General features: G+C 39.0%; 2 long non-coding RNA genes across 5 annotated transcripts in view; one reads left to right on the top strand and one right to left on the bottom strand.

Annotated features, from left to right (window-relative positions):
- The first annotated feature begins 289 nt into the window (after positions 1–289).
- Positions 290–20,774, top strand: part of LOC103144136 (uncharacterized) — an 88,881-nt gene continuing 68,396 nt past the window's right edge. For 2 of the 3 annotated variants that reach the window (XR_001663538.1, XR_001663535.1), the window contains exons 1-2: positions 291–921; positions 1,200–1,318. This is a non-coding gene — a long non-coding RNA (uncharacterized LOC103144136). Of the gene's footprint in view, positions 922–1,014; positions 1,060–1,199; positions 1,319–20,774 lie in introns of all 3 variants that reach the window. The other variant, XR_001663544.1, reaches the window with a different exon arrangement.
- The window catches only part of LOC107837534 (uncharacterized), a 31,919-nt gene continuing 29,432 nt past the window's right edge, over positions 18,288–20,774 (bottom strand). For both annotated transcript variants that reach the window (XR_001663565.1, XR_001663557.1), the window contains exon 2: positions 18,288–20,382. This is a non-coding gene — a long non-coding RNA (uncharacterized LOC107837534). The remainder of the gene's footprint in view (positions 20,383–20,774) is intronic.

Below are 20,774 nucleotides of genomic sequence, written 5' to 3'. Positions count from 1 at the left end.
TAATAAACAGAAACAGTGAGAAAAGATTCAAAATAACAGGGAAGAAAAAGTAACCGTCTGCGGCGAAAAGCAAATGCAGAAATAAAAGAAATCCCAGCGCTGTCTGCTGTTTGTTATTCCCTTGATTAAACACATCTCCACAGGGTTGAGAAATCGACAGTGTTTTTCTTACTAACGATCCTTTACTGAATCCCGCCGAAGCCGTTTCGCTGACCGTGCGAGTTGTGATAAGAGCTCCACCATGGCTTCTGTATCTTACCCACATGTGTAGCTAATTCAAAAGCCGCGGCAATAACAGTTCCTACGGGTTGAAAGCGCACGACTTATGAGGCAACGCTGCCGCCTGACTTGTAGTGCAGATAATTATGCAGGAAGGAGATCTGATGAGGACCATATTGTCAGTTTGAAACCTAACAGCATGACGTCAGGCCTATTTTCTGTCTACCAGCGTTTCATCCCGTTGAGTTTTAGCTGCGGTGCCAGTAATGGCCGTCGGGACTTACGAGGTTGGATGGTTTCGCTTTTCTGGCCCTTGAATGTCGCACCGAGGCCTTTGTCTTTGCTGGTGATTTAAACCCTTGCTCATACGCCGTGGCCGCTTTTACTGTTGGGTTTCCTCCGCCGGGCTGTTCTACGTTAAAAAGCCGTTTACGCAGCCGCGGCACAGACAGGGCCTCGGTTACGCGACGGGTCACTCCGACATCTGTGTTCAGTCTAAATGCAGTCATCGTGTCCACTTAAAATTAAGAGATGACTTGTCACAGGCAGTCATTGTTTCCACTGCTATTCTTTTTAACTACAGTATGACAGAATTGGAGATTTACAAGGAACATCAATACTCCTAACTGAACGCACATGCGGGATTCACAAAGAGAATCGCCGCTCTGCGGGTCTGCATCCTGGATAAGTGGACAGGCATTGGTAAGAACTCCATTCTTTATAGTGTGCTGACTATCATGTTTTTTGGGGGGTGTTTTTTTTCTTAGCGTGGTTTGTTCATTTTTCCATTTTCAGAAAGGAACATTGATATTGCCATCCCAACCGATCACATAGCCTCAGGTTCTTGTAACTTCTGTATTTAGTGACATGTAAAAAGTTTGGTTTGCCACAGATTTTCTGTCTTAGTTTATATGGGGGATTAATCTAAAAATAACGACAGTAGCAGACATCCCAATTAACCTCATATTTTTGGCACTTAGGTTGTGCTTGGTTTGGGGAAACTTGCTCGTAAATCAGCGACACAGCCAAGGTCAATCCGTGCCTCTGTCCCGTTGACAAGACTCCAGGACGCCTCTGCTTCTGCTCAAGAAGTAAGTATGTAAAATTTATTTAGGTAACACCTATCGCAGCCATTAAAATCACAGCTCTTCAAAAATGATGCAAACATAAAAGGAAGAATCTACTCCAAAATATATTTAGTAGTCTAGTTGTCAGTATGTTTGTGAAAAAGAGTCAATAGAGTTCATGCAGCCCAGGGACAGTGGGAGAGAGTTCCAAAGCCTCAGGCCGCAACCTTAAAAGCGAGATCTCCATGAGTTTCATAATGAGTTCGTGGTATCACGTCTACCTCCAATAACTTCTGAATATGCTTAGGAGCTTGGCCATGAAGTGCCCTAAACGTCAGGACTAATATTTTAAACCGTATTCTATAATATACAGGGAGCCAGTTCAGGGAGGCCAGAACTGGGATAATGTGTTCTCTTCTATTTGTCCTTGTTAAGAGTCTTCAATTTGTGCAGACTGAAGACAATCTAAAACTGATTTAATAAGACAAGTAAAAAGACTGTTAAAATAGTCCAAATAAGACAAAAGCATGCTTTACCATTTTGAGTTCATTTTTCGACACCCATAGCCTCAGCTTCGAGACATTTTGTTAAAGCTGCAGTATGTTAACTTTAATACAAATTCTTTCTTTTCCTTTTTTTTTTTTTACATATTTGTCACCATCTTGTGACAGTATGGTATGCGATGAAAAAAAATAGCTTCTCTGCCTTCTCCCAGTGCTAACGCTAGCTAGAAACAACCAACCAGAGTCAGGTGGACGGTCTTAGCACTGTCAATCAAACCTGTGTATGTGCTGCCCCCCTCCTCTTCTCTCCCTTGCTCTCCGTAATCAGCTGCCACCAACATGTCACTGGAAACTTTTTGTTTTGTTTGACAAAGCTGTTTGTGTTAGGAGAAATTTACGGAAACATGACTGATAAATATCCAGAACTTTATGTTCATCCAGAAAAAATGATATAGTTGCTTAGCTAAAGTCTTTCCCAGGATCTTTGATAGAGAATATAGTACTTTTAAGATGTCTGTAGCTGTTTGGTAGATGTGAGTCCAAATGTAGTTTCTGAAACAGTGGACAAATAACATCTAAATAGCATCAAAATGGATAAAAAAAAACAGAATTAATTATGTTCACCACAAAAGGGCCAAGACATTGAAATACATCCTTAAAGAAAAGTTCAGGGATGACATGAAGAAACATTACAATCTGCTTTTGTGGAAAATAAGGAGAAGGGATCACAAATGGGGTTTTCAATTGTGTCAAATAAGAACTCAGGGTTTCTCCTATGTGATGCAATGAGTTCTGAAAAATAAGTAGTTCTTGCCTTTTTTTTTTATCAGGTCGTTTAAGGAGAGAATTAAATCTTTAAGATGGTCCGTGTACCTCACGGTTGGATCTTGTCCACAGAGATCCAGTCCTACGGCAAGTTCTCCTCAAATGATCTTGTATAGCAGTAAATTTAAAACTGAGGTATTGTTCTACTATTTTAATGGATTTTTCTTTATGTGGTCTGGTTCCAGTCTTCTGCCCCCTCTGAGTCAATAATTTGTAAAACTGCCTTTCACTGTAGTTGAAGCTGCGAGGCTTTTTGGGGTGTGTCTCCAACAGACAGACAGAATAAAAAAAACAAGTGACTCAAGCTCCGTCCCACTGGGTTGGAGTGTGTCGGTAAACATCCATTTTTAAGTTTTGCCACAGATTCTAGGCAGGGTTCAGATCTGGACTTTGACTGGACCATTCTAACCTACGGATGTGCTCTTGTACATCCGTTCCATTGCAGCCCTGGATGTATTTTTAGGGTCTTTCTCCAACCTGAGCAAATAAGACCTCCACCTTCTTCAAATCAGACAAAAATGGTGTCAAACATTTGTGCATTAAAAATGTTTTTGTGCTGCTTTGGCTTTGAAGATATTCATGAAATTTTAAAGGTCAAAATGTCAATCACACCTCCCCTACATTTACAGTCATAAAGACCTTTAAAATTAGTCTATCACATAAAATATCATATACATTAAAGTTTGTGATATAAATGTGGAAAAATTTTAAGTTCTAATTTTTTTTCTCCCCAAAATACTAATGGATACAGCCTTTACTAAATGCTAAAATGAACTTTTCTTAACCTAATTGTTAAACCAAGATCAAACAAAAATGGAGAAGGTTCTGATGAACACCCCAGAAACCCATTTTCGGAATATTAAAGCTCTGAACCTTGATGGGGGAGTACTCTCCATTTTACAATGAGTACACATGGGGAACTTGTAATCTTTTTTTATATTATTTTCCAATAGATTGTGTGACTTGTCCACAGTCTGCCATTTTACTTTTTTTTTTTCCTAACTGACATCTTCTTTGTAAGCAAACCACTGAGTGCCTTTCTGTTGAGATCTGTAGAGGATGTCTAGAACTCAAGTGGAAATGTATGCAAATGCTGTATCGTGCAATCTGAGACTCCTACTGCAGAGACGTGATAACTGGTGATGGGAAAACGCCTATGTGAGCTTTGTTATGTTGTAAGTCTGTTAACTACATTGTGCTTACTTGAAAAGTGTCTTAGCTTTATTTTTTTATTATAATTTTTAAGACATCGTGGATGACTTCACCATGACTTTGATAGTGAAAGAGCGACTGTATTGGCTCCTACAGTAACCGTGTCTGGCTGTGTATTCTTTGCTCAGGCAGCTCTCAATAGATGTATTTCCATCCAATTGTCATGTGAACTTTCGAGAAAAAAGGAAAATGCAAATTAGGCATGTTTCCGTCTACTGGTTTCAAGCAAATCAATCAGGCTACACAGAGCGTAATTTTGTCAGATGTTGACGTTACACATGGCTGTAATAAACAAGATACAGATGTTCCAAACATCTCAGAAAAATAGAGAGTTCCTCCATTCCAAGCTTGAGGTTTGGACTTAGAAATTTCTCAGAGTTGTGTGTTTCTAGGAAAGGCACAGACCCACCAGTGAATCGATGCGATCCACCACCCATCCCAGAATGGAGTACCTTTCGTCTGCCATTTTAGGCTACAGTTCTCCCTACTGTGCAGGAAGTTTGGACCAGGACATTTTCAGAGTTTCGTCCCTTTTGTAAAGCACAGACCCACAAGTGGATGGGAGTGTTTGCTATGTCAGATCTTATTTAAAAAAAATGCTGCTTTTCCATCTTTCCTTTAGCGGATAGACAGCCAAAAACCACCTAAAATGAGTGTACAAACTTTTTTTTTTTTTTTTTTGCAAATTTGACATTTTGAGGGTTTTACCATTTCCAACAATCTTTTCTTTACTTCAAAATGCTTAAATCAAAATTTGATAGAAAGCGCTGATGATTACCTTTGATGGCGTTCGAGAAAAGAACAATTTTTCTGTCTACTTTGTCCACTTCATATTACCTGGAATTGTGCTAAAATATGCTATAAGTCCATTTATCAATAGGCCAGAAGTATAGAATGGAGCCACGTATATGTGTCGAGTTAGATTTCTCTTCAGACAAGCAAAACACATTGCCTGTTTTTGATTATAGTTGTGGTCTTAACCTTTAACCCCGTGTTGTAGCAGAATATTATTAATGTCTTGCAAAAACTCCTGTTGGGACGTTAGCATTAATGTCATTTTTGAGTTAGCAGGCTATCTGATACTGGTGAAATTGGGTTGTTTAACTACATGTTAAGCAAACCCAGAGTGTAGATTGAAGTCGGTGTCATTCAGTACAGATGTATTTTCATGCCACTCCTCCTATGGAGAGTTGACTGTAACTGTTGTCAGTGTTATTCCCTGACCTTGGTGATGGTATTGACATCTAATAAAAAAAGATTTTAAAAATAGATCAATCCTGGATTATGGCAACCACAAGTCACCTCCAGTGTAGAACCAATCGTTCTGACTTTAAAGTCCAGAAAAATCACCCTCGACGGACATTTATGGGGAGGTTTAACTGCCCTGCCAGCGATGCCTTCTTCCCCCCCACCTTTTTTTTTCCTCCCCATTTCCTGCTCCTTGTCAATGCCTTTCCTTTTTTCACGGCATCTCCAATGGGATTCCTCTCCCGTTTCCTGTTGTTTGTGTGGGTTGCTTGGAAACCGTGGCAGCTGTCCATTTGGGAGGGATTTATTTTTCTTTTTACAAGCATGACTTAGGAGGTTAGAGGGCTGCAGGGTCACCATGTGGGCCGGGTGCTTCACACTTGTTTTTTTTTTTTCCCCTCTTTGTATGACATTTTGATATGTGGGTTCAACCAAACTGACTGATCCAGGTCTTTGCCTTGAAAATGGTTTCAATTAGAATATTCAAATCATGAATATATTTAATCCTCAAACACAAGGAAATCTTTATTTGTTTCTTTTATTTGGATGCCCATTAGTTTCAATTCCCTGTATCTACTCTTCCTGAGGCCCACGCGTTCAACATAGGCATCTAAAAATACATAGCATACGCAGATCACATAACAAATTCAAAATGAAAGTAACTACAAAGCGAAATGTACAAATACAAAATATAGATCAAAACACCTTAATTATATTATAAACATCTGCAGTGGGACATCTACTTCAATATTTTAAGCAACACATTTTCGGAAAAACATAGACAATCGATATAACACAGCATACGATTAAGACGACTCATTCAGCGTAGCTGTTTTTCTTAAAGCTGTTCAAAATTCACTTTTCTGATTCATCTTCAATCTATTTTTCCATAAAGTGCTCCATGTGACCATAACTCGACATCAGGCCGACAACATCTTCAAAGTGTTTGTTGCGTACTTTTGGGAGTGCTCATGCACATCAGTACTAAAAAACAAATTAGAATTGATGTGAAAGGAAATCAGTAAACAAAGGAAGTTATATTGACATTTTACTTTGTATAAAAGCCGTTCTTTCTCTAAAATTTTTGTAATTCTAACATGTTCTAAATCTGTTCTAGGGTAACTTTCTTGTGGCTTTACAACCTGAGTTCACTGTCAGTGATTAAGAAAGTGTAACACTGAACGCACCTGTACTACATTTGCTACTTGAAGCTATTAGACGTTTTCAACGTACTCATGAAACTGATTTGATTAACTTTAATGGATGTGTTGGGCTTTGATCTGATATTGGCAAACGTCTATTCAAAATCAATCAGAGCACATCTGTACTTTCTGAATTGACACAAAAACTTTATTTATTACCGAACTCCTAAACTGTTTTGTGGTTTTGTAAAAAAAAATAAATGTTGCAGAAAATCCACATATTTCATAAACGAGTGAAAACGCTTGCAGCATTTTTTGTTGTCCAACATCTGCACCGTTGCCTTTTTTGGTTGTCGGCGGCACACCACAGAGACTTTTGGTAAAACTGTTATGATTCACTCTGTGATATTAGTCATCCACCTCCGTTTATTCACCTCCCATCTGGCTCTCATTCCATTCTAGCCTGAATGCATCACATGAGGAATAAGCTAAGATGGTGTGTGCTCAAATCTTGGACCACTCCTATGAGGCCCCAGACTTAACCTTCACACCTCACACTTGATAGCAGAGGGGGTAGATTTCAACTTAGATTTGGATTATGTTCTGTTTTCAATGTCCTTTACAAATTTTTAACAGCTGCCAAATGCACATATTAAAAAAAGTATTTGTCACATTTGGGTGAAAGTCAGATTAGAATCGGGAGAAAACCCATTCACAAACTTTCGTGCACACTCTATCTTACTTCGGCGCACGCTGATTTAAAATGAAGAAAGTGCCGTCTTCTCTCTCTTTGTTTGGGCTGACTCTAGAACGCTGCAGAAATTGAAACAGACTTTATTAAATCAAAGATCCCTTGAGAGGGAACACTCTGCCTCGCCGTCGATTCATCTGAAGTCATTTCATTCCAACGGGCAGCCTAAAGCGTCCCCCCCTAGTTTCAGGAAACCCGACTCGGTGGTATGTTTTTCTGCTGGATCCAAAAGTGGTGTTCCCGACCTCAGACAGCGATCCCAATCAGGAGGAATACCCTGATGCTGCAGTTTGGACCCCTCTGCACTGAAACCAGATAGTATAATTGTGAAATGAGGGCTCCCTCTCCAGGAAACACACTCAAGTAGGAAAGCTGGCTGCTGTCTCTGCCGATAACTTTCATGGTTTATTACAAAAAGCACACTTTTGGTAAGTAATAGTCTCAATTTACAAATTACAATTTTACAGTCAGATCTTGGATAGCTCTGGGATTCTTTAGTTTTTTTTTTCTTTTTAGTTTAGCATAGTCAGCCGCTGTTACAGTCACATTTGCTAACCGTAAATCAACATATTCTGTTACAACTCTGGCACGTTTTCTAACAGAGTGACGCAAAAAAATGATGATTCATGACCTTGGATTCCTTTCCAATAAATAAACACTGACCCAATGTCTGAAAATCAAGGTCCGAACAAGAAACCATCCCCAGTTATGGGAATACTGAGCTGTGAAGCGGATTAACCACCTGGGAGCCACCTGTGGCACACTTAGATTAAAAATAGCCAAGCTTATTTCTTTTTATTGACTTGTTGAATGTGATCCTATGCGCAGTGCAATGAACACTGGTTTTCTAAAACCGGGCTTGAGATATCACAAAGCTTCAGTAAGGACATGAAAGGAAGTAGTTTTAAAAAAAAAAATTCTGCATGTTGTGTTTTGGACATTGTTGGCATATGCTGCTTTACTTACCAGAACACATGGCGAAATAATGCCTTATACAGCTGCATGGTGGGATTTGGGATTATGAAACATTTCCTCCATAGGAGTTGATGCTTTTGGGAAATCCTCCATGCTTTGTCGGGATGTCATCCCTGGCAGCAGGAGGCGGTATTACTCAGCATCTCCTGTGTGTCACAATCTCTGCCACTATCTTCTGAGAAACCATGTGGACCGATTAAAAAAAACATGCAGCGGGTGAGGGGTCCAGAGCCCCATGTTGATGACGAATGGTATTTTCACGTGACCGGGAGCAAGTCTGTGCCACGGCGGCCTTTCTGAAAGTATTCGCACTCCTGAAACAGTTTCTGGTGGTCTGTCACATAAAATCCAACAAAGTTTGTGGTTGTTGCCAAGTACAATAGCTCTCTCTTTTCTTGCAGTTATGGATGCATGTATAAACACATCTGGACAATATAATTTCATACATCATCACCTCCCAGCGCCTATCCCACAGGTCCACAGGGCCATGTGTGAAGAAAGGTAAGGCCTTGTCACAGGGAATTCCTGCTAGCCGGGCTGAGAACATGCACTCCATAGTGGCCCCTCTGACATAATTTTCTTCCAACAGCCTGAAACGGCTCTGACCCACAATTGGGAGTGACTCAGGGCCTGGGTTCTTGCACTTCCCAGAAATCTATGCTTTGCCATGAGTGAGAAGACCCTCAGACTAATGAAATTTACCACTTTTCCATTGGTCAGGCTCTAGCTTGTTCTCCTGTTGGAATATGTTAGTACTGTGTAATTTTGTATGTGTATGTGTTTGATGTGTGTATAAAGTACTTCTCCTTGGGACCTTGTGAATTACATGATCACTAAGACAAAGGACGGTCTCCTACAGTACCTTGCAATGAGCATTGAAAGACATGAACTGTTTTACATTGTATCCCATTACAACCACAAACTTCAATGCATGTTAAGATTTAAAGTGAGAACAACAAAAGATGTAAGCATAATTGACAATTAAAAAAAAAATTACACAATACTTAACATATTGCACAAATAAAGTAAATGTATATGTTGTGCATTTTTACCAGCACCACTGACTTAATACTTGGCAAAATCTGTTTGTGGTCTTGAGTATAGCATGGACTTTGTGTTTGTAGTCGTTGGTTTTCAGTTCTCCATGGATATCACACTTGATTTATATCTGGGTTTTTTAGATCAAGTCTTTGGGAGTCTCTAACGGCTTTATTTCCAGGTTTCTCCTGTATTTAGCTCCATCTATTTTCAACATCAATCCCACAAGCAACCCCACAGTGTGATTCAGAAACCATTTTGTCTCTCGAAGAGAATAGTATATTCAAAGTGATGGGAAATGATTTTTTTTGCCATATTGGCCATAAAAGTTCAACTTTAGCATCACCTGCCGAGATTTCTTTCAACATGTTTGACGTATCCCCTACATGACTTGTAGCAAACTGCTGAAAGGGAGTTCTTATGGATTTTTCTCAGGAATGGGTTTTCTTCTTGACTCGCATTTTTTGATATTACAGGACTAACAGCTGTCCAGATTCTTTCGCTTGACCTTTGGATCTTTGCAGCTTTTCCATAGTTATCAGAGGCCTCTTTTCTGATTAATGCTTTCCTCGCCAGCTCCATCGGTACAGATGAGACAGCTGGTAGGTTTGCAGCTTCCCATGTTTTTTACATTACAGATGAATGAACAGACCTTTGTGAGATGTCCAAGGCTTGGGGATATCATTTTATAACATAACCCTGGTTTAAACTCTTCCTCTCTGATATGCCTGCTGTGCTCTTTGGTCTCCATGATGCCGTTTGCTCACTAATGCTCTCCAACAAACCTCTGAGGTTTGCACCTTCCCAGAACAGCTGGCTTTATGCTGAGATTGAAGTTTGTGCAGATGGACTTTATTTACAATTCAGATAACTTCAGAAGAGAATTGGTTGGACCAGGTTGTATTCAGGGATATGAGAGCAAAAGGGGCTAAGTACAAACACACACAACACCTCACCAGGGAAGCATCCAGGAGGCATCCTACAGGTTCAACTGGCTTCTTCTCAATGCAAAGGAGCAATCACTCTACTCTGAGGTGCTCCTAGGATGACCGAGCTTCTCACTCTATCTCTAAAGGAGACCCCATACCATGTGGAGGAAACTCTTTTTGGTAGTTTGTATCCTCAGCCTTATTCTTCTGGTATTTACCCAAAGTTTGTGAGCATGGACGATAGTTGATCTGTAAATCAAGAATTTTACCACTGCAAACCAGCACAGACACTACACCAGTCCACCTATCACTCTCCTGCTTTTTCTGTCAAATGAGAACAAAACCCCCTGGAACCAAAGAAGACTCATTTACCATTTTTAAGAACACGGTCTTTGATTTGGAGGTCCCCGTTTTCATCCCAGCTGCTTCACGTTCAGCTGTGAACCACACCAGAGAGAGCTGTAGATCACTCTAGAGGTCTGACGAAGAAAACATCAGACCACTACAAACTGCAAGACGCAGATGCTCAGTCCTGATGCCACCTAAACGGATCCTCTCAACACCGTGACTGCCCCTAGAAATTCTGTCTGTAAAGGTTATGAACAGAACCAGTGACAGTCAGTCCAATAACTCCAAAAACAAGTCCGACTAAATGCAGCACCAGTCTTTTGACACCGGTCGTACAGGGACCACCTAGGTATTTGACATTAGACATGATCTGACGTATCTTCAGTCAATCATCTGAATAAAGTTCAGGAAACTTTCTGACACAAAGTTACTCATGTTGATCTATTTGTGTAGGCTTATGTCAGAGGATGCGACATATTTGCACTTCATGCTGTTTGTGGAGATTCAGGGACAGTTATTAGATGAAGGTAAAGATTCTTTTGTTGAAATTTGCAAAACTACAGTTTAAGAATTAAGTGGAATATGAATTATGATGTATTTTTATCAGAATGAATTGTAAATCACACAAGTTATGAAGACAGACAAAACAGGTTGTACATTTGCTGCATGTTGTTTTCCCCCTTGTGGTGAATGATAATTTTTTTTATGAAATGCTGCTGCCATCTGCTGTTACATAGATTATATTGCAATATGAATGAATTCCAAATCGTTGTCCTTCATGTTTTGTTAGTTTTATTTTATTCAGCTAATAATAACATCTTTTCCAAAACTTGCCTAGGAAGACAGTAAAGTTTAAAATAAATATAACACATGAAAATGTAACAAGTACATAACCGTTGTACAGGAAGTGCAACTAAAGGCTTATGAGAAACACCAAGAAATAAAGTAAAACCATATTAGTTTTTTTCTTTTATTTCTCTGGAAATAAAAAAAAATCTTAAATAGAAAATATATGTATGATAAAATGGAAATAATACAAAAAAAATCACATAAAATATTTAATTTATTTTTTTCTCCAAAAGATACTATAAACCTTCTCTTAAAGTAAACCATTTAAAGGTCGCTAACGAGATTGTTTTTACAAAGACAGAGATCCAGTAACTGTTAAGGTACAAACTATAATCTTGCACCATCTGGTGGTGAACACCAGACATCATCACCCACCGATCATCTGAATTAAACGAGTATGGATTTGCATTTACCAAGAAATTTGTTACCACGTGGGGAGAAACTGGTCCCTGTGGAGCTTCTCAGATCCCTTCGTCTTCTGGTGCAAACACTGCAGGGGATCCTGAGGGAAATCAATTGAAAATGTCTCAGAGTGCTGATGAACCCTCTCATGCAAAAAGCACCTGCCGCCTCAGACAGAGCAGCCTGAAACCGTGCAGTCAGTCCTCTGCGGTCTGCTCCTCTCTCAGGCCTAATGCTCAGTGACTGATCCCATTATGCAGCATTATGGCACATTCCTCAGACGCAGAGTGTGTGAAGTAAAGGGGGAATTCGATAGGCAAGGAGAGCGAAATGTTTTTGCTTAAATGTCAAATACTGCCATTTTGTGGAGGTTAATTAAAAGCAGACTTGGTGATATCACAGACAGATAGGGAAGGAGGATTGAGGCAGTTTTATTGAAGATTGACAAATTCTAAGAAAACTGTACCCGGGTTGGTGAAGCAGATAAAACATCTTTTTTTTTGTTGTTTTTTTTAATTCAAGCATTTAAAATATTGTGTTTTGATTTAAACATATTCATAGTGCATTGTGATTTTTTTTGTTTTTGTCTCCCGCCCTGTTATAGTGAAAGCTGCATTTGTTCTGCAACATTTACCCTTCCAGTTCGATTCTCGCCTCAGTCAGGCCTGTTTGCCTCTGAGTGACTGACGACCAGACTGGTCTCTCATGAAGCAACACTAACCGGTAATGAGCATCCGTGTCCATCAGCCGCTCGTCTGGTACATGACTAATAAACATGCAGCGGGTGATGCTGGGCTATTTAAGGGGTTCCCAAAACGGAGACACTGGGGAAAAGGAGGAGGAGGGTGAAGGCGTCTTTTTCTTGTCCTGGTGTCAGCCGGTGTCAGCCGCATCACGGGGTTTTATTAGCATGCTCCGCGCTATCAAACACGCTGCGGCTTTCATGAGTGAAATGCAAACCCAAACTGAGTATGAGCTCGAGCTAGCACATGGAGGCTCATACCAAGCTCTGCTGCCACCATGTGGCAGAACTTGGTATCACAGGTTTTTTTTAATTTTTTTTTTTTATAGAAACGTTAGAGAAGTTACAGAGAAAAAAAATAAAAGGTTTCTTGGGGGTGAATGATTTTCGCATAATTAGGTATTTTTTAATTTAAATCATGACTATCTGCTTATGTTATCATGTCAATCACCACACATACTGCACTTTGCAGGGTTAATGTACAGTTATGTTAACCAGTTTTATTTTTTTTTTTTAAATTAACATTATTTTATATATATATACATATTATTTACAGATTTTCACAGAAAATATGTCTTGGAAAAAAGGAGAAAAAAAAAATCAGAAAAATTACCCACTTTTCATCAGTGGAAAATTGTACTGAAGAAGAGAAAGCCAGCAAGCTAATCGGCTCTAATACAGTCTAATTAACTCAATTTCAGTACACTTAAGATCAGTTCTGCACAGTTATGACTTTAAAGAAAAATCATATTCATTTAATTAAATTTTCTTTCTGCTCATTATAACTAAAGTAAAGTGAGACAATCTCGGTTAATTAAATAAATGTTGAAGATTTTCAAAAATGTCAACAGAGTTGAAGAATAAACCATGAAACTTGAGCTCAGGGCCCACACGCTCTCTGAAGAAAGAAAGGTCAAGAAGAAGCTGTTCTTGAATGTAATCAGCTTGTTTTCCATTTTCGTTCTAAATTGTAGTCTTCAGGGTGTCATTTATCACCGTGGTGTATTCGTATTGTTTTTCTTTGTTTTTTTAATTTTTTTATTCTAAACACATTTATATGTAAATTATCTCTAAACAGCATTTCCAAATTAATTATTTTTGCTTTGATGATAGGTGTGAGGATTGGGGGGTAGTTCTTAATTTAAAACACAATAAATGCAACAACCAAAAAAAAAAGAAACAAAACTAATTTATTTGCTTACTTATTTTAAGACCTTACCTGATGCCAAGTTTGCTTTGATTAGTATATTCATTAAGACCTCAGAGAAAATAGGGAAAAATTATTATTTTTCAAACATGAGCTTTAGGGTAAAACTGTCCTGAAAGCAGATTTCCTATTCATTTTCTTTTTCTTCTTCTTTTTTTCCCCCCACAATAAATGACTTAAAATTGGTTTCATGTGTTTTCCCCATTATCGTCTTCAGCTGATAATCGAACGTCAGTTTTCATTCCCTCCTTACAGTGTGTCAAAATCCAATAAATTTCAGCACCGCAGGGCGCTGCGCAAATACACACAGAGAGAGAGAGAGAGAAATCACTGCTATGATTAACAGTGACAAACCACAAAGGGATATTACTTTGAACCGTTCATCATTTGCCCCATTATTATAATTATGACATACAGTCTGTATTTGCTCCAGGGGCGAGGGGGGGAGAAAAGCCAGGCTAATCAAGCTCATGTATTATGGTGTAATTAAATCAACCTGCCCTGGGCTCGCATTGACTGGCTAATATGGCCAATACAATATCACCGTTATGACCTGCTGCTCTCAGACATCCATCCGCACATGTCGGCCGAGCCATAATTGCTTTGAACGAACGAGGCCGCCTGATAATGACGGAGAGGCGGCCGGCAGGAAGTTAATGTACTCATACGAGCGTGTTGTCAGACGTGCGGTAATTAAAAAGGGGAGGAAACGCGGGTGGATGCATCACCTGTGTTTAACATCTGAACACAAGACAGTAATTACTGTGTTTGTGCGCGAACGGTCCGCGGTTTCAAACGGCGATCCTACTGTACGGGGATGCTGAAAGCTCATAATCTTTTTCTGCGCTTCAACAAATACAGCTGTGGAGATGGGGAAACACACGCGGCGGCATCAAAGTGCTGAACGCCTCATGGGAACGTGCAGCAAACGCAGATTTATCGCATAACTGTGCATGATGTTGGACGAGTTTTACGTGTGAAGGAACCTGTTTGACCCCACGACTGGTGAGCAACTCCAGAAGAACAACAGAGGAGTCCCGATTTCATACGGAAGCAGAAATGTGCTAAGGATTGCTGTGTTGGACTTTGATATGTAATAAAAGGATTAGGAGCAGATGCAGGTTTGGCCGGAACTTCAGTCCAAAACTTTCCCCCTGGCAGAAGCTATGATGTAGCCTAACAGGACGGCAGCTGGATTGTGGAACAAAAATCAATGATCGAATAATTTTGGTCCATACTGAATTTGCGACTGTTTCGCTTAAAAACGTATTTATTTATTGTACAAAAAGAAAAAAAAAAAAGGTTTGTATTTCCAGGTAGCTCTTTCCCAGTGTCCATTTTCTACAATGCTGCCAAATTCTTCCCACTCATATACTGTCTTCAATAATTGAGATTTAGAATAATAACAATTAAACAGAAAAATAACCCATAAACTATCAATAAACAGAGAAAAAAACTTATTTACCACTTTTTTTGGATTGTAATGTACAGTAGACTAAATATGTGTTTCATGTGAGAGTGACAAAAACAGCCTTTCCTTTCCTAAGATGACTGAGTTTGGACTTGACATATATACAGCGGACCCTCAGGGTTTGACAGCAGCCCACGGAAAGCTCAAATCTGTGAATACTTGAAACCCCCTCTAAAAACTGACACTTTTCATAACCTGTCTTATGCTGACGTTCAGAAGATCGCTCCTGTGTGTTTTTGATACAAGCAAGTTATATTCTTTCCCCCCAAAACTCCCAGGTTTCAGAAAGCTGCTATAATATCCCAGCAACACGTCCTCAAATACACATGCAGCTTCAATGCTTCTTGGTAAAGATTTATCTGCCTAGCATATGCGGCTACAAAGTTGGACTGTTGCTGCTAATAAAGATCTTTGTTGCTTGAGTCGAGAGCTAATGCTAGCTCAGCTCCTCGTTAGCCAGGTGCCAAACTTACAGAAAGGTATTTCAACTATTTGATAAATTAATGGATTTTTTTTTTCAAATGTCACAGCTTTATTGATTAATTATTTAGCTGTGCACTCTGGCCTGGTTTCTCACACGACTGTCAGACAGGAAGCCGCAGCAACCAACACAGTCTCTCTAGGTTTTTTCACACTGCGAACGTCAATGTAAGAGACGAAAATGAATTATTTGTTCACAAAAACTCATTTTCAGGTTTGTGTCAATTTATGTTTTACTGTTGAGTGTCTTAAGTTGAATCTTACTGCCGCTACCAATTGTGTTTAATCTATTGATTATAAACTTGCTTTTAATGGTTTTTGATTTAGTAAACTAGAATAATATTTATTAGTCTAAAGCAGATGGCTATGAACCTACACAATCTCCTTTATGGGACAAAAATAAAGTCGAAACATCTTATGTATCTTATGCATGAATCTCGTGTCACGACGAAGTTGCTACCAAGTCAGTCATCTTTAAGGAAAGTTGTTGGATCTTTCACTTTAAGGCCATTGAGAGGAAGAGAAAGAGAGAGAACAGCTGATCTTTTACCAACTTGTAAATTATGGGAAGAAAAAAATAAACACACCACATTTCTCTCTGAGATCATCAGACTTACAGCACAGTGCATTTCTTAATCATGTTTTCAAATCTAATCCTAAAATAATTTAATCCCCAACATGATTAACCAGGAAGCAGTTTAGGGGGAAAAAATAAAAAATAAATCTGTTTTCTTTCAGAAACAGCAACGCGGCTCTAATCGTTACGGGAAAAGAAAGCGGCCAGATTGTTAAGAGGAACCTGATGCAATCCTGACGTCAATTTCGCCCGGATAATTATGAGAGGCCAAAGCTGGGGTCAGATGTCAAACTGCAATTGATGTCACAAAGCTCACATGGCTATGGCTGATGCATGATTAGTTAGATATGTACATTTAGATAATGTGCTTGTCCCCTAATCTATTAGGAGCCGCTCTGCTCTTCGCCCCGAGGCCCTAATGCACTCCCATGTATTTATGGCCAATAATTAAAAGGAAAAAGCATGCATTAAAACCAGTCTCTACTTAACAGATCTTAACTAATGAGATTAGGATAATGAATAGGCCACTTTCCCGGCTTGGCCTGGTACAGTGGTCATTTTGCTGACAGGTGCTGAATATGACAAGGTTCGCATCATAAGCCTTTTCTTGTAAAGGAGGTTTAGTGCATGGATTATTGCAACAGGAACAGTGAAAAGAGGCCAGCCTATTTGTATAAATACAATAAGCCAATGGGGGGGGATATAAAATTATGACCTGGATTCCTTTTTTTTTTTTTAAGTCTATGAAAGTTGATCAGCAGTTTGCTTTGTGAACAAAACCCTCTGGAAATAAAAGGCTCCTGTCTGTAAAAGTAATACTTAAAGCAAAGCTTTGCTTACAATAATCAGGCCATGTCACTTTTGTTTTTCTCAAAATGATAAACAAGGAAAAGGGCCAATCAAAATAATCAAAACATTAGTTTTTTTTTTTTTTTTTTTAAATCAAAATGTGTAAATCTGACCCCTCAGAGCTCTATGTCTTTGCTGCATGTAAAAACGTACTGGTATGACTGAGCCATTAAAAAAAAAAAAGTGTCAAATTTTACTTGTGTAGATCCTAAAGAAATTCACGCAGGAGGGAAAATCTGAATCAACTTGAATGAAAATTGTTTTGCCTGACGTCCATAGCTAAAATATTTATCGCCAATGACTGAAAGGTTGAAAAGTTTACTCAAGAGTTTGACATTAACATTTGTTTTGTCTCTAAGCTAGTCTACAATGTTTCCACCTAAGCAGCTCTGTTGCTGTTTTACCTGGCATTACCTCTGGTGACTCTTTCAAACAGCAACGAGAAAAAAAGAAAGCAATTTTTTTCTCCACTATTATTTGTGTCTGATCTAGAGGCCTATATCTTACATCAGACTCAGAGCCATTTGTTGTTGTTTTTTACCCAAGGTAGCAAGAGTAGAATTCTTCCTGGAGAAAACATTTCGTACTTGACAAGAACTGAAGAGCAGAACCCTCATGGGTCCCTCCCATGGCAGCATTTGTCAGAGTAGTAGCCATGAAACAAGAAAAAAAATTAGCTACAAATGAATCGGTTTGAAGAACTTTTTCACCTCTCTCATTCGTTGGCTGGACCAACCACCAGATGATTTCAGTATGACGGAAATTACTCTAAAATTAAAGAAAGGAGAAATCAGGATGGTTTTGAATAAGGATATTAGAGGAAATTTAGTTAGTAGTAAATAAGTAAGTTTCTTTCTCTTAGTCTTTTCCCTGTTCCACTGTTACTTTCACACACAACAACGTGACAAAGTAATCTACAGACTACTAAAGATTGACTTCGATAGCTGGACATCTGTCAAAATACAACTGTTTTGCGTCGTCTCCCTTCGCCAATTAGCTGTTCTTGAGGCTATGACAGGTAGCAGAAGCTGGAATTGAACCGACGACCTTCTGACTGCAATCCAGCAACACTAAAAACTGACAAACTTCTACAGCTTTCCAGGTTTGTGTACAAAACTGTCCAACATATGTTTTTAATTCATGACTTGTACGAAGTTTGACTTTAGCTTCACCACCATTGCTAAGCTACTAGCTCTTGCTAAACTAATTAAACACATAAAATTGCACCCGAATTCTTCCTCCAATACAAAAATTTTTTGCAAGCACGTTTTATGACAGCTTAACATTCACGAAATGTATTTCTTGATAAGAAAAAAAAAAAACATATCAGCCTTACCTACTACCCATTACAGATGAGGATTAAGCCACCATTTTTAGCTACATTCTAATCAGAAAGGATTAGCTGGCTAAGATTTATTTTAACGATTTTAATGACTGATGCTTTCAAATTAGATTTTTTCTTTTTTGCAGAAATAGCTGCAACAGTTTTTGTTAACAAGGACAACAAATGAGTTACAACGAAAACACTGAGCCATAACTATGTATAGGGTAGTAGCTTCTTCACCAACTGTTTCCTTGTTTGTTTGTTTTTTCGATCATAGCTAAAAGATCTTCTTTTGTCCATATATCAGCTGTGAATGATTCAGAAACACCAAAAAGGTAAATTTATTTTATTTTATTTTTACAGTGGAGGGTCACAATTACATTTTGACCTGCAAATTGCATGTCGCCTTTAATAGCTTGTCGCTTGATTTTGGGCCGCCTTTGTGGTTTTTACTAGGGGGCTAAAAGGGGGCTCTCTGGCTGTATCTGGTAGTAGCCATCTGTTTATTATTTAGCCACTGCCTTGCAAGTGCTGCCTGACTGCATTAGGGGAGCAAGAGGTATGTGTGTGTGTGTGTGTGTGTGTGTGCAGGGGAACGGCACTACCTGGCCCTGGTAGGGTCTTTACCGGTCTCCGTGGGCCCATTAAAATCCTGTTAACTTTGATAATCCCTGGCAAGAACTTGGCCTCTGTGGACCACTGAACAGAAGAAGAATACTTTCAAGTGCCACTGCTTAAGAGGTCACAACATCTTGTTAAAGCTGTGTGCGGCGGTCGCCGAGGGTCTCCGAGAGAGGAAACAAAGGGCAACATGTCAAAACACCAAATATGATGTGATGTAAATGTTCCAGCTGGGAAATCCTTTCTCGCTCTGGTTGGTCGGGTTCTGTCGAGCTCCGTAATGCGTTCTCTCTACTTCGGTGTTACAGAGCCGCCTGCAAAAACAAAAAAATAAAAATATTCACACCCCTTGGAGCTTTCAAATTTGGTTGGATTTCAACCACAACCTCCAGTGGGGTTTATTGAGGTTTCCAATTGATTCGTGCTTTTCAAAGTAAAAAAGAAAAACAGATGACAAGATGAAAATCTGAAGCAAGCTTCTTTGTAAATAAGATTCAAGTGTGTGTAATTTAATCTCAGTGAGAATCCAGCTGGTCTGTGAAGGCTTCAGAGGTTTGCTAGAGAGCAAACAGCATCATGAAGGAACATGGCAGGAACATCAGGGAGAAAGTTGTAAAGGTAAAAGCAGGGTTAGGTTTTCAAACAATATCTCAAGCTTTGTATATTATTTTCAGGAAGCAGAAAAAATAAAAAAAAACATTGCACAAGTGCAACTCTACCCAGGAATGGTCTTCCACCTAAACCAGGGGTTCCAAAGTGGGGTCTGTGGGCCACTTCCAGGTACTACACTGTAAACAATTTGGTCAATTTAGATCACATGTAGTTGATCTAAATAACATAACTTTTGTCTAAACAGCAGATTAAGTGGTATTATTATTACTATAAAAAAGACAGAACAGTAAATATAAAAGGCATGGAAACTCAACAAGAGAAGTTATTTAAATGCATAAAATAGATTCATGTAATCTTCAAACCAGTATCTCTAAAATGGATGAGCAAATAGGGACAGTTCAATTTTTAATCAGAGCTGGGGTTGGTTTATTGTCGTTCTTGGTTTTATTTATTCAACCGTCTGAAATGTTTATTTGTGTGTGTTGTGTCAGGGTGTGTTGCACCTCTGATTTCTGTAGGAACCTGGCGACGCTTTCACGGTTTGATCCTGCGTCTGGTCGTTTGGTGACAGACTATTTAACCTTGTTGAACTAACTGTGATTAACCTAATTGTTCAAATTCACTCGTGACACCTGAGCCTGATCAGCCACCTCTGTTGACTAAAATCACAAAATCACTTGAACTCGTTTCACAACACGAAGTAGGGTGAAACAACTTGAAAAGCAACACATCATGGCCCAATCTAACTGAGAAAGAAAGGAAAAAACATACATTCATTGACATCTTTCAGTTTGGAAAGGGTTACAGCGTCCGGCCTCCCAAAATTATAGTGCAGAGAGTCCTTAAAACGCTCATCTTAGTGTTTATAATTCAAGAATAAGAAAGAAACTGGGTGAAAATCACATCCATGGTAGGGTGCCACGGTGAACATTTGCCTGAAAGAAAAATTTCGATGGTCCCCAAGACTTCATGGAAAGTACTCTTCTGTGGACTGAAGAGACAAAAAGCACATAAAACAAAGAGAATGAAAAGAGGCAATGTTTGTTTAAAGGACAGAAGAAACCACACTACTGTTAATGTTGATGAGAAAACAGAAAAGTTAGGCATCCAAATTCTGAGGAGCATAGACACAAAACATGTTACAAAAGTTTAAGAAAAACAGGTGTAAAATGGTTAATTTATCATTCCAATAAAAAGTAAATTGGTAAGAATATTAAATCAAATGGTTTTTGTTTCATGATTTCATCGTCTCACAGTGAAATATTTCTCTTCTGTTAACCACTTTGGACTCTGTCCTACCACCTAACTCACTGTATGATAAACATGGGTCCTCCTTCGTCTTGGTTTAGTCAAAGTTCCAAGTTATTGTAAGATTTTCATCAT

This window comes from Poecilia formosa, unplaced genomic scaffold (assembly GCF_000485575.1).
Source record: "Poecilia formosa unplaced genomic scaffold, Poecilia_formosa-5.1.2 Scaffold0, whole genome shotgun sequence".
Taxonomy (NCBI): Eukaryota; Metazoa; Chordata; class Actinopteri; order Cyprinodontiformes; family Poeciliidae; genus Poecilia; species Poecilia formosa.
The sequence above is the reverse complement of the archived record's forward strand: the minus strand, read 5'-3'. Positions and strand labels throughout refer to the sequence as shown.